Genomic DNA, 11,443 nt, shown 5'->3' with positions numbered 1-11,443 from the left:
AGTTCAGGAAGACGGCCGGGTTTTCACCTTTTTCCTGTGTAACCTCTCTGACCTTATCATAATTTACAGGCTTCACCACACACCTTTCATTCCCTATGATAGATAAGTAATATAATGTCTCATCCTAGCCTGGCCTGCGCGAACTTCATAGTCCCAGTGTGGGTCATTTTCTGGGATTGTGTCCCCACCCACTTGGTAAATTTGGTGGTGCTGAGGTAGAAGATAGATGGGCCCCTGGGCTGGACAGCTGGTGTTTGTCAAGTGGAGTAGCACTGAAGCTTTGTTCTCACCTAGACACTCCAAGGGCAAAGCTAGTGGCAGAAGCTGAGCTCTGCTGAAGTGAAGAGATAAGGTGCCCACTCCTGAGGTCAAGGAAAACTTCCGTGTCTGCCCATGCGCAGGAAGCCTCCTTGGGGGTCAAAAAGGGAGGGGGCCCCACCCCATAATAAGTGGACATGCACCCATAGGCCTCTGTGGTGGAATCCATCTTAGCAAAAAGTTGCACATGCATGTTGGGGAGGGTCCTAGGACCAGTCAGGTGTGAAAAAGAAACGAGATAATTTGTCAAATGTAAACAAAGACCCGGAAGAACTGTCCTATATTGGTGATTTAAATCACCTCCTTACTGCTCTCCTCATTCAGGACACCCACACTTCCACTTCTCTCTGGGTATGTATATCTGCCTAGTTTCTGACTTACTGTGCTCCTCTTCACTAGAGAGGACGCCCATACCCTTTTTCTCTGGGTATGTATTTCTGCCTTCCTTCTGTCTTAAATAAGTAAACTGTTTCTCTGTGTGCTCTCCCATACATTGTGCTGTGTCTCTAATAATAAACTTTGTACCTGTTTTTACAGTTTTTGCTTCCTTGAAACATTCTTGCTTTCAAACGGGGGAAAGAGTTAGGGCCACTTTTCTTCTAACCTCTAGCCCCTGGTGGACTAGCGGTTAGGATTCCTTGTTTTCATCCAGGCTACCCAGGTCCAATTCCTGGTCAGGGAACTAAGATCTCTCTTTAGGACCGCTCACTGCTATCTCTCGGAGATCAGTGCAGACTGGTGGCCAATAGGCCATCCGCGTGTTCCCTGGCCTTTCTCAGTATATGCCCCTTTTCATCCAGGGTGCAACAGTGGGCCAGAATAACCGTGATGTCCTGCCAGGTGAGAGAAATATCAACCCCAGCCTGATAAATTCATCCCTAACCTTGTCAGGGTTCTCTGAGAACCTGCCAAACTTCTTCTTAGATTCCTAAGTCTCCCGTTGAGAAGGGTACATGCACTCTAGTGATCCTTCTGTTCCCATCAGCTACTTCCTGGAGCAGGTAAAGGCCTTGTGGGGCAAAAGTGGGGGCTAATTTTGAACTTGATTGGGGCCCCACTGGGGAAAACACTGGGGCTCTGATTTGGGGGTTTCTGATTTGACAGGGTAAGGTGGGGGTCTGGGAGCTGAAGAAGGTGGTGAAGGGGAAGAAACGGGGGCCTGAGGAGGCTCGGTGTGCCGATGACTAGTTGGCGGTTGAAAGAGGGGTCTGTGAGAAGGTCTGGCTCCGAATCTTTTGGAGGCAGCACAGGAATAGAGCCTACACACATGACAGGAGTCCCTCAGACTGGAGTCTTGATAAAATTTCATATAAGCCTGCACATATGGGTCCTCTCCCCAGTTTGGGGACTGCTTACAAAATAGATCTAGTTGTAAAATGCTGTTAAAGTTAAGGGATCCATTCTGTGGCCATTTCTCCTGGTCACCCAAGGCATACTGGGGCCAGGCTGCACTGCAAAAGAAAATCAACTTATTTCTTTTTAAACTGTGTAATTTAAACTGTCTCCAGTTATTAAGAATGCAGCCCAGAGGAGAATCTTGGGGGATTCTCTGGGCATTTCCCATGTTTACATTAATCTGAAATGTACTCTGGTGAGTTTCTTTTATATCTCTGAGAATGTATATAAGTGCTCAATTTCCTTTAAGCCAATTTAATACAGCTCATTTACAAGTTAATTTTTACATAAAGACAGACAGAACCAGAGATTTCATAGTTTCCCTGCCTGAGTTTAAAACGGCCTTTTTTTTTTCCCTCAGTCTGGGGGATTACAGGTGGATCAGATAGTTCCTGAGAGCCTCGCAGAACAGTTACACTTTAAAGGCAGGGGAGAGAAATGCAAGCTCCTTTTTTTTTCTTCTGTTCTTTAAACTCATACTAAGTAACCAAGGCTGGAGTCTCAGGTACCCTGGGCTGCGTTAGTGCTCCACTGTGCCCACAATTTCAGCAGAGACTTGCAGGAGCAGTTGGACAAACAAAGCTACTTTAAACAAGGATCCTTTTAATTTCACTAAGACTCAACATGTACCAATAACAGAAACTTAAAGACACAAACAAGTAGTCTTCAGGATGAAGGGGATGGGAGTGTAGCGGTGAGGACCAAGGGAGAGGTAAAGGGAGGATGGACAGAAAAGACTGAAAAAGAGAAAGAGACAGAAAGAGATTGTCATTTCGACCTGTCCCCCCCTGAGGGTGTCTATTCAGGCACCAACTTGTGCGCTTCCAGAAAGGCCAGTGAAAGAGGGAGCACCCTGTCCACCGTCCACCGGGGTGATCAAGCCTGGAAACGAGACAGTTGTACATCGTCTGTGGGCCCCCAACCTACAGGTGGGACTCTCACCCACGCATACACCAGTATATAGAAATCTGCTGCTTGGCGGCAGGAAGATAAAGGTGAGAATATTGGATGATTGGACTTCCAGCCACTACACGATATGAAGTTTGAACCTCTATCACTCTCAGAAATCGCCCACTAGGGAGAGCCTGCTGGACCAAGATCTGCACGGTATGAGGCGAGCCTCTCCCACCTCTTTGTCACCCGTCAAGGTGAGCCATTGCCGGCCAGAGGGAGCAGGTCTCACAAGCTGAGAGGAGTGATGCTGTAGCTGCCTGACGTCCACTCTCTCGGAAGGATAGGACAGAGAGAGGAGAGGACAGAGAGAAGAGAGGACAGAGAAGTAGAGAGATTTCAGGAGAGGGAAAGAGACAAAGGGGAAAGGGAAAGTGGTGAGGAAAAAAGGACAAATGGGAGGGGGAAATCGTTGCCTGAATGAGGGTACTGAGGCCCCCAGGGGCCAGGAAGGCCGAACTACCAAACATGGTGATGCTGAAACAAGAGGTTCAGGTGGCCGCTTATCACTCACAGGGAAGCTACATTCGGTGACCCTGGAGGTGCCCAGGTCCTCTCCCAGGAAGGGGACAATGTCCCTTCATGGTCGCCACAAAGTATGTTACTGACCAGGGTTCTTGGCTTCCTTAATCAATAGAAATTGATAAGAGGCCAGACAAGAAATTCAAGCAAGGCTTTAAGAAATTCAAGCCAAGAGTTATGTTAAAGACCGGGAGTGCACAGACAGGAAAAGCACGAGGGAGCGAAAACAAGTAACAGGTGCCCTTTCTTGCTCCCTGAGAGGATGTGAGTTGGTCCCTTATATGGGGTGAGTGTGGGGGTGGGTCCATGGGTCGGGCCGGAGGGTGGCTTACATGGTCTGCCCACCCTCTTGGTGGCGCTGTGTGCAGGGTGCATTGCAGTACCCTGCTTTTGCTCCTAACAGCCTGTTTTTGTTGGGCTTTTGGTCTTTTTGTATCTTGTTGTCCATAATTTCCCCCAACTGTGCATGTACACAGCTATTTGTAGTCCCTTATAGTTTCTTTGTATTGATATTCTGTTACTTGAGGAGAGCTTTGTCCAGGTGAAAGCCCTGCAGCAGAGGCTCCCAGGTCCCAGCCTGTCTCAATTGTTTGGGATAATTCAAGGAAATAACTCAAAAAAAATTTTTTTTAAATAAAAGAACTGTGAATGAGGATGAGAATTATATCAATATTTTAATGCTGAAGATAGAGAGTAATGGAGACTTTATTCATTTTGATAAAATTTTTTACACCATTAAGTAATACAGAGAACTTTCATCCAGGAAACTCAAGCATGATAAATAAACTCTGAGTAGGCAGTATTGTTCAGAACTTTATAGAGATGTGGGTCCTTACATGTAGGAAGATTAAACAGTTTAGGTAGAAACAGGCATTGTTCTGGTCATACTTCCAGAGCTCAACAATGTGCTAAGATCTTCCAGGGCCTGTTTCCATCCTGAGGCAACTTGATCCATTGTTATAGACTGAATGTTTGTGTCCCCACAAAATTCATACATTGAAGGCCTAACCTCAAGATGTGGTCTCTAAGGAAGTAAATAAGTTTTGACAAGGTCAAAAAGGTGGGGCCCAAATCCAACAGGATTAGTGTCCTTTTAAGAAGAGACACCAGAGCACTCTCAATGTCTTTCCGTCTTTGTGTGCACCCATGGAGGAAAGACCATGTGAGGACATAGTGAGAAGGTAGCTGTTTACAAGCCAGGAAGAGTTTTTACCAGAAACCAGATTTGCTGTCACCTTGATCTTGGATTTCCCAGTCTGCAGATGTGTGAGTAAACTTAATTTCTGTTGTTTAAACTACCCAGTCTGTGGTATTTTGTTATGGCAGCCCAAGCTGACTAAGATACACACCACATCATTTACATTGTTACATAGCATACCGCTTATAGGTAAACCAGTGTATAAATTCTCCAATGATAATGGAGAATTATTGTTGGTTGACTATGTGCTAATCTCTCGCAAAAGTTGTTTTATTTTTGATCTTTAAATGAGAACTTTTTATGGCATTGGCTTGATGTGCTGAGAAATGGTAGCATTAAATATACAGAAATGGAGCTTGGTTTGAGCCAAGAGTTATGTTAAAGACCAGGAGTGCACAGACAGGAAAAGGTGACTGTCATTATTTGGAAGTACAGGCTCCACGTGTCATGGGGATAGAGAGGACCCTAGCCACGTATCTGTTACTTTAACCACAGTAATACAGACCTAAAATAGCTCACTAGTCACAGGACTTTAAACGAAAGGATGACAACATAAACATTGATTGGTGTGCTTTTCAGCTTAGTTCATTTTATAAGCACATATATTAGGACCTACTGTGTACCAGGCATTCTGCTTGTAGATGGAGGAGGATACAAAATAGCCAGGAAGGCAATACTGTGCAGTGGTTAAGAGTTTGGGATTTGGAGTGAAATAGAACTGTGTTGAAATTGTCAATTGGTCATTTACATGCTATGTTCCCTCAGGCAAGTAATTTTACTTCTTTGAGCCCTATTCCTACTTCAGGATACTTATGAGATGGTGCAAGCAAAACTTACAACACAGTATTTACAGCATAGTAAGTCATTAACAATATGCTGTTAATAATGTCAAATATGAATAATTAATAATTTTAAATTTAATTATTTGACCTCTAGGAGCTTGCAATCTAGTTTGAAGCTAGAAGTTGACACACCTTTTTATAAAGGAACGTTGTTATAATAGAGGTTCAAATAAAATACAATGGGAGATTTTTTTTCTAGTAGGAGAAAGGAAAGATTGGGGAAAGTTTTAGGAAGGATGTAACAACTAAACTATTAAGAAAAGTTAACTTCTAAGTAGTAGATTGTTTTCTAAGTACTCTATAAATCTGTACCTGCGATAACACAGAAATGGACAAATAGAGCATCTGAAAACAGATCCAAATTAGGACTGAATTGTGTCCCCCTGCCTCACCCCCAGACCTGCCCAAATTCATATGTTAGAGTCCTAATCCCCTGTCCCTCAGAATGTGGCTGTATTTGGAGATAAGTGCTTTGAGGTGGTAGTTAGGTTACAATGAGATCATTAGCACATGTACTAATCCAATAAAGACTGGGATCTTTATAAAAGAGGACATTTAGACACAGATCATGTATAGAGGGAAACCCATTTGAAGACAGGGTGAAGATGGCCATCTACAAGCGAAAGACAAAGGGTTCAAAAAAAACCAACCCTGCTGACATCTTGATCCCAAACTTCTAGCCTCCAGAGGTGTGAGAAAATACTTTTCTGTTAAGACACTCGGTCTGTGGTACTTTGTTATGGCAGACCTAGCAAACTAATACACAGGTATAAATTAGAACTGAATGTAGTTGTCCCTTAGGATCCACAGGGGATTGTTTCCAGGATCCTGCAGATACCAAAATCTGCAGATGCTCAAGTCCTTTATATAATATGGCATAGTATTTGCATATACCCTACGTATATCCTCCCATATACTTTAAATCATCTCTAGATTACTTATAATTCCTAATACAATATAAATGCTAGGCAGATAGTTGCCAGTGCATGTCAAATTCAATTTTTGCTTTTTCAAACTTTCCAGAATTTTTTTCCCCAAATGTTTTCAATCCACGGTTGGTTGAATATGCAGGTGCGGAGTGCGCGGACACAGAGGGCTGATTATACTACACCATTGTATATAAGGGACTTGGGCATCTACAAATTTTGGTATCTGGGGGGGATCCTGGAGCCAATCCCCCATGGATGCCAAGGGACAAATGTACAAAAGTAAAATTTAAATGGTATTAAGTATCTAAATGTAAAAAAAGTAAAACACATTAGAAAATATATAGAAATACTTTTACAACTTCAAGGCTAGGGAAGTCTTATTAAGCAAGCTAGATAACCCAAAAGCCAAAATACTGACAGGTTTGACATGCGTTACAGGATGGTGGCAGGCCTGAAGTGGAGAGGATAACTCGAGCCAGGTGCTAAAGGCTTTAATGAATGAACCATCAGGGGAAGATAAAGTTCGAAACAACCGCCTGGCCCAGAGAGAATGAGGACATCTCACAGCAGCACCAGGCAAGAGAGAACTTTCCATCCTTATTACTTCTCTTCCTACCCCCTGCCTTTGCACTGGCAGACCCAGAAATCTCAGTTAGCAAGCTAGGGGATGAGGAGAAATGCTAGTCTGGGAAAGAGAGCAGGAGGGTCACTCCTTGTTCTTCTACTGCAAGCGGTCAGAGCTTAGCAGGTCTCAGCTGGAGGGAAGGGAGAAGACTTACAGGTAAATCAGGTTAAAAACTTTTTTTCTGAGACTAGGCAGTATCAAGTTGAAACTGTGCTCATGAATTAAAGTTACTGTAGGATTTTCCAGTTCCTTTGAGCAACTAAAAATGTCATGGGGAGTGCCCAAAAGTTTACTCCTATATAGAGGAAGGTGAGGGAAACATGGATCGCACCAGACAAAAATAAGTGACCTTAGACTAGTGGGTATACTAGGGTTGAAAACACACACACACACACACACACACACACACACACACACACACACACACCACATTTAAAGGGACAGTAAGCATCTAAAATAATGCTTCTTTTTATGTCACCCTATGAGTTCCCTGTGTTCAATGAACCAGTTACACAAGAAAGGGCTCAGCTAGCGAGAAAAAAAAGTCAGGGGGAACCTATTCTAGACAGAACCTATTTTAGACATTCTATGGAAATGCTCTCCAAGGAGGTGTTATTTAAGCTGAGACCTAAAGAATGAAAAAGGAGGCAGCTGCACACAGGGAGGATTCATCTCTAAAGAATGAAAAAGGAGGCAGCTGCACATGGGGAGGATTCATCTTCCCTTCTGTGTCCTCTCAAATAAGAGTCAATGTATTTTAAAAAAAAAAGGAGGAGGGGCACAAACCCAAAAGACCAAATGAACAAGAGAGAAGATAATCACCAACCTTCTGCAAGGAAATTTCAGTCCCTTCCTTAATGGAGTCGGGAGGGATCTGGTCCAAATGCCTCTTAAAGCTTTTCAACCGACCTTCCTGTGTCCACCCCCACTTCCAGAGTTACTTGCTCTGCTAATTCCTGAGCCTCTGGGGAATTCTGCAGGACACGTTGGATTTCTTCTCAGCTTTCTGTGTTGCTGCCTTACGCTTCAGCTCCTCTGTCCTGCTGAGTCAGGTGCCACTTGTTCTCCTGTGATCTGGTTTCCAATTTTGTTGCTGTTTGCTCTGGGTGTTAGGAATAAAATGATGAGTGATATGTGGGTGTGTTTCCTGTCCTCACTGGAGCTTACATTCCAGGGGAGGAGGCAATAAAAGAAACAAGTGAATAGAAAAATAGCAAATTGTGATGGACATTACAGGGGACACTCATGTGACAAGACATTAAAATTGAAGTTTCCACGGAGGCTCTGTGATACTGTTGATTTTGCATTCCAAAAGAGGTGCTGGACTCTTGCTAATCAGAGTGGAGTGCGTGGAACATCAGCATTGCCCTGGAACTTGTCAGAAGTCTAGAATCTTGTGTCCACGCCAGACCTACCAGGTGATTTATATGCACAAGAAAGATTGAGAAGCACTGTACTAGAATCATATAAAAAGGTTCAAAGGCTTTAACCTAAACATGTTTTATAACCCTCTTGAGCCTCTTACCCATATTGTGTTAAAGAAAAAGTTATTCATGACACTTGTTAAAGATGGTAAAGGAGACTTTATTCAAGAGGGACTACTTCAAGGGAGGTCTGGCAGTGGGGGAGAGAGATTGTGCTGAACTCCAAAGATACCAAGGACAAGTGGAGATTGATCGTTGTATGGTAAGGCCACTCAAGGTGGCTGTTCTCTTGCTCTCCGTACATGCCCTGCTTGACCAGTCCCTGCTTCACTCACATGACTATCCAATCCTCTTAATTATAGGGCTTATTAATCAGTAACTGCCTACATGCTTGCCCCCTGCCCCAGCCTCTTGTTTCCCTGGTAAATGATGAGTCAACCTGACATCAATTGCCCCTATAAATGCCCCTATCAAATGCTCCTTCTCCCACAGGAGTAGAGATTGCTGTCATGTCTTGCCTCCCATCTGCCATAGACGGTGGGACGTCACTCCAGGACCTTTTGTTTCAAACCTGTAAGGTCCCCTATCCAATAAACTGTTGATGTCTCTGTCACTGTCTCTGAGCTATTTCTTCAGTCTGGAGGCTGGGCAATTACAAGGCTTGCAGGCCTGTGGGGTGCAGCCCAACAACAGCCAAGGAGCAGGGTTGGGGGTCAATGGATGGAAAATTACTAAGAGGAAAGATCAAGGCTAGGGGATTCTTACTAGACCAACTCAACAGGATTCTTGCTGAAGACAACCATGGTGATAAGATATCAAGGATGAAAGTTTTAATCTAAACTGACCCAGCAGGACTTCTGCCAAAACTGGACTAAGCAGGCAAGGTTGGGACATAGTTAAAGTGAAAACTCAAAGGAGCTGACTCAAGTTTGGTCAAGGACTCAAGTCTTTGTCAATTGAGAAAAAGTCAAGCAAGTGGAAAAGTAGAGAAATTATTCTGTGAGATGTATTACTTTGCAGAGACCCTTATAGTGCTAATGGGTCTACACCTCAGCATGGGAGAAAGGGGCAGTGTGGCCCTCACTTCAAACTTTCATGGAAGCACTTGGAGATATTGATGTGACTTGCCCCTGAGAAAAAGGGAGGTGGTCCATGGCATCAAGCTGAAGACTATATCTAGCAAATAACTTGGTTCTCCTTTGGTGGCAGGTCATGGGTATTTAATTCCAGGACCCAGGTGTGGAACCTGAGGTTGGAATATTGGCCTGGAGTCATTGTAAAGGGGATTCTGCCCAGAAGGATGGTTGGTGAGGTGAGGAACCCACAGTAAGGGCTCTAAGCTGTGCTGAAGACAGAAGGGTGGGGAGGATTGAAAGGGGGTCCTGGGAGCTGCAGTTGAAGAGCCTTCCAAGAATGTATGAATAGGAGCACCCCTGGAAGGACAGCTCCTGACCAGCAATGTGCAGGGACAGAGAGCAGTGAGTTAAATGAGGAGTCTGGAAGATGCTCTGGACGTCAAGAGCCTCAAGGCCTCACTGTGGGTACACAGGGACATACCAGGTGACAACAGCAGTGACATGTGAACAGGTTGGGGCACCAGAACAGAAGCAGGGAACAGTGAATGCTACCTGGCAGCTGGCCAGGATTTGCTTGAAACTATATGAGAGACACAATCCGAAAAAGCTCCCAGAAATAGTAGGGTGGCAGTTTGCAGCAATAGGAGGGCCTACGTGAACAGATGGAGACGTGAGCCAGCGGGGTGTCACTCTTAACATAACCAGTCTGGATTCAGAGGCCAACAGGACCTGGGAAAACTCAAGGCAGCTCATACCCAAATGCTACATTACATGTACAATCAGTCATTCATCTTTAAACAAAACCCTCTTGAGCCCCTGTGATGTAACAATGGACAAGATACAGTCATTGGCCTGAAGGAGGTCAGCGCAGAAGTTCCCAGCCAAGAGGCTACAGACAAGAAACAGGCATCTTGGAGAGTTAGGTGGTGGAATCAAGTTATGTGTGGGGTGCAATGGGCGTGTGTAGGAGTTCTGTGTTTATTCCTAAGTGGTGGGCTCAGATTTTCATATGCATATGAGTCACCTGGGGATCTTGTCAAAATTCAGATTCTGATTCAGGAGATCTAGGGTGGATCCTGAGATTCTGCATTCCTAACAAGCTTACAGGACCGGGTGATGCCAACAGTGCTGGTCTGTAGACCAAAGGATTGGCAAATTTTTAACAAACACTTAACAAGTCTCACAAAAATAAATAAATAAATAAATAAATAAATAATCCCATATACCTCTGACTTTGTTACCTAAGGTTTTAGCAATAAAGACAAATTTACATTCTGGTCATAATCACCCATTATACCCTATGTAGAGTCTGGGTTACACCAATATTAATGCTCTTTGGTGATCCAGCTGAGGAAAGACACATATCATTTCCAGTGTGGAGGGTAATTGCCTTTCGTATTGCTATTTTTAAAAATCAAGGATAATAGTGTGGAAGAACAGGACTTTATATGCCTCACTGACAAGCAATTTCTCTACCCCAAATTGCATGCACATTATCTTTCTTTTAGAAAACATCGACTGCCACCTCCTGCAGACCCCCTGACCAAATTGGGTGAGTTACCCAAATAAACACCTCGGGCCTGGGCCTTCCCACCAGAACCCAAGACAAGTTTGAGTACCATCTGAGATACCATGCTCTCTGGCCCCTTAGTCTTTTTCCCAGGCAATGGAGTCAGAGCAAGGGGAAAGCGGGGTTAGACCCCTTCTTTATCCCAAGGGCCATCACCTGCCAATGGAGGCCTACCTCAATCATACATCGGCTTTCAGTTACATCCTTAATTTTCCAACCACCAGGCATTAGAGGGGAACACAGTATCCTGCCCCACCCACCCATCCCTCCAGCCTCCTACTTAGCAGAACTATTTTACTTAAGGAAAACGTATATTTTCCTTATTTCTAAAACCATATTATTAGTTTTATACACAATTATAAACTTATAATTGTGTATAAAACCACCAATTTGAAAGCTCCTCAGGGTTGACCCATCCCTGCTCTCCTCTTTCTTCTTCTCCTGGGTTGGTACATATCCTCTCAGAAGGAGCAAAGCATGGTGGCCAAGGGGAGGCTAGAAGGAAACCATGTCCTGAGGAGAAGGTGACACGGCTCCAGAGACCCGGACCCAAACCCACCAGGAACAGTAAGCTTGCTGGGGATGTGTTATGT

The sequence above is a fragment of the Physeter macrocephalus genome, chromosome 1, assembly GCF_002837175.3.
Source record: "Physeter macrocephalus isolate SW-GA chromosome 1, ASM283717v5, whole genome shotgun sequence".
NCBI lineage: Eukaryota > Metazoa > Chordata > Mammalia > Artiodactyla > Physeteridae > Physeter > Physeter macrocephalus.
This window is presented reverse-complemented; position numbering follows the sequence as displayed.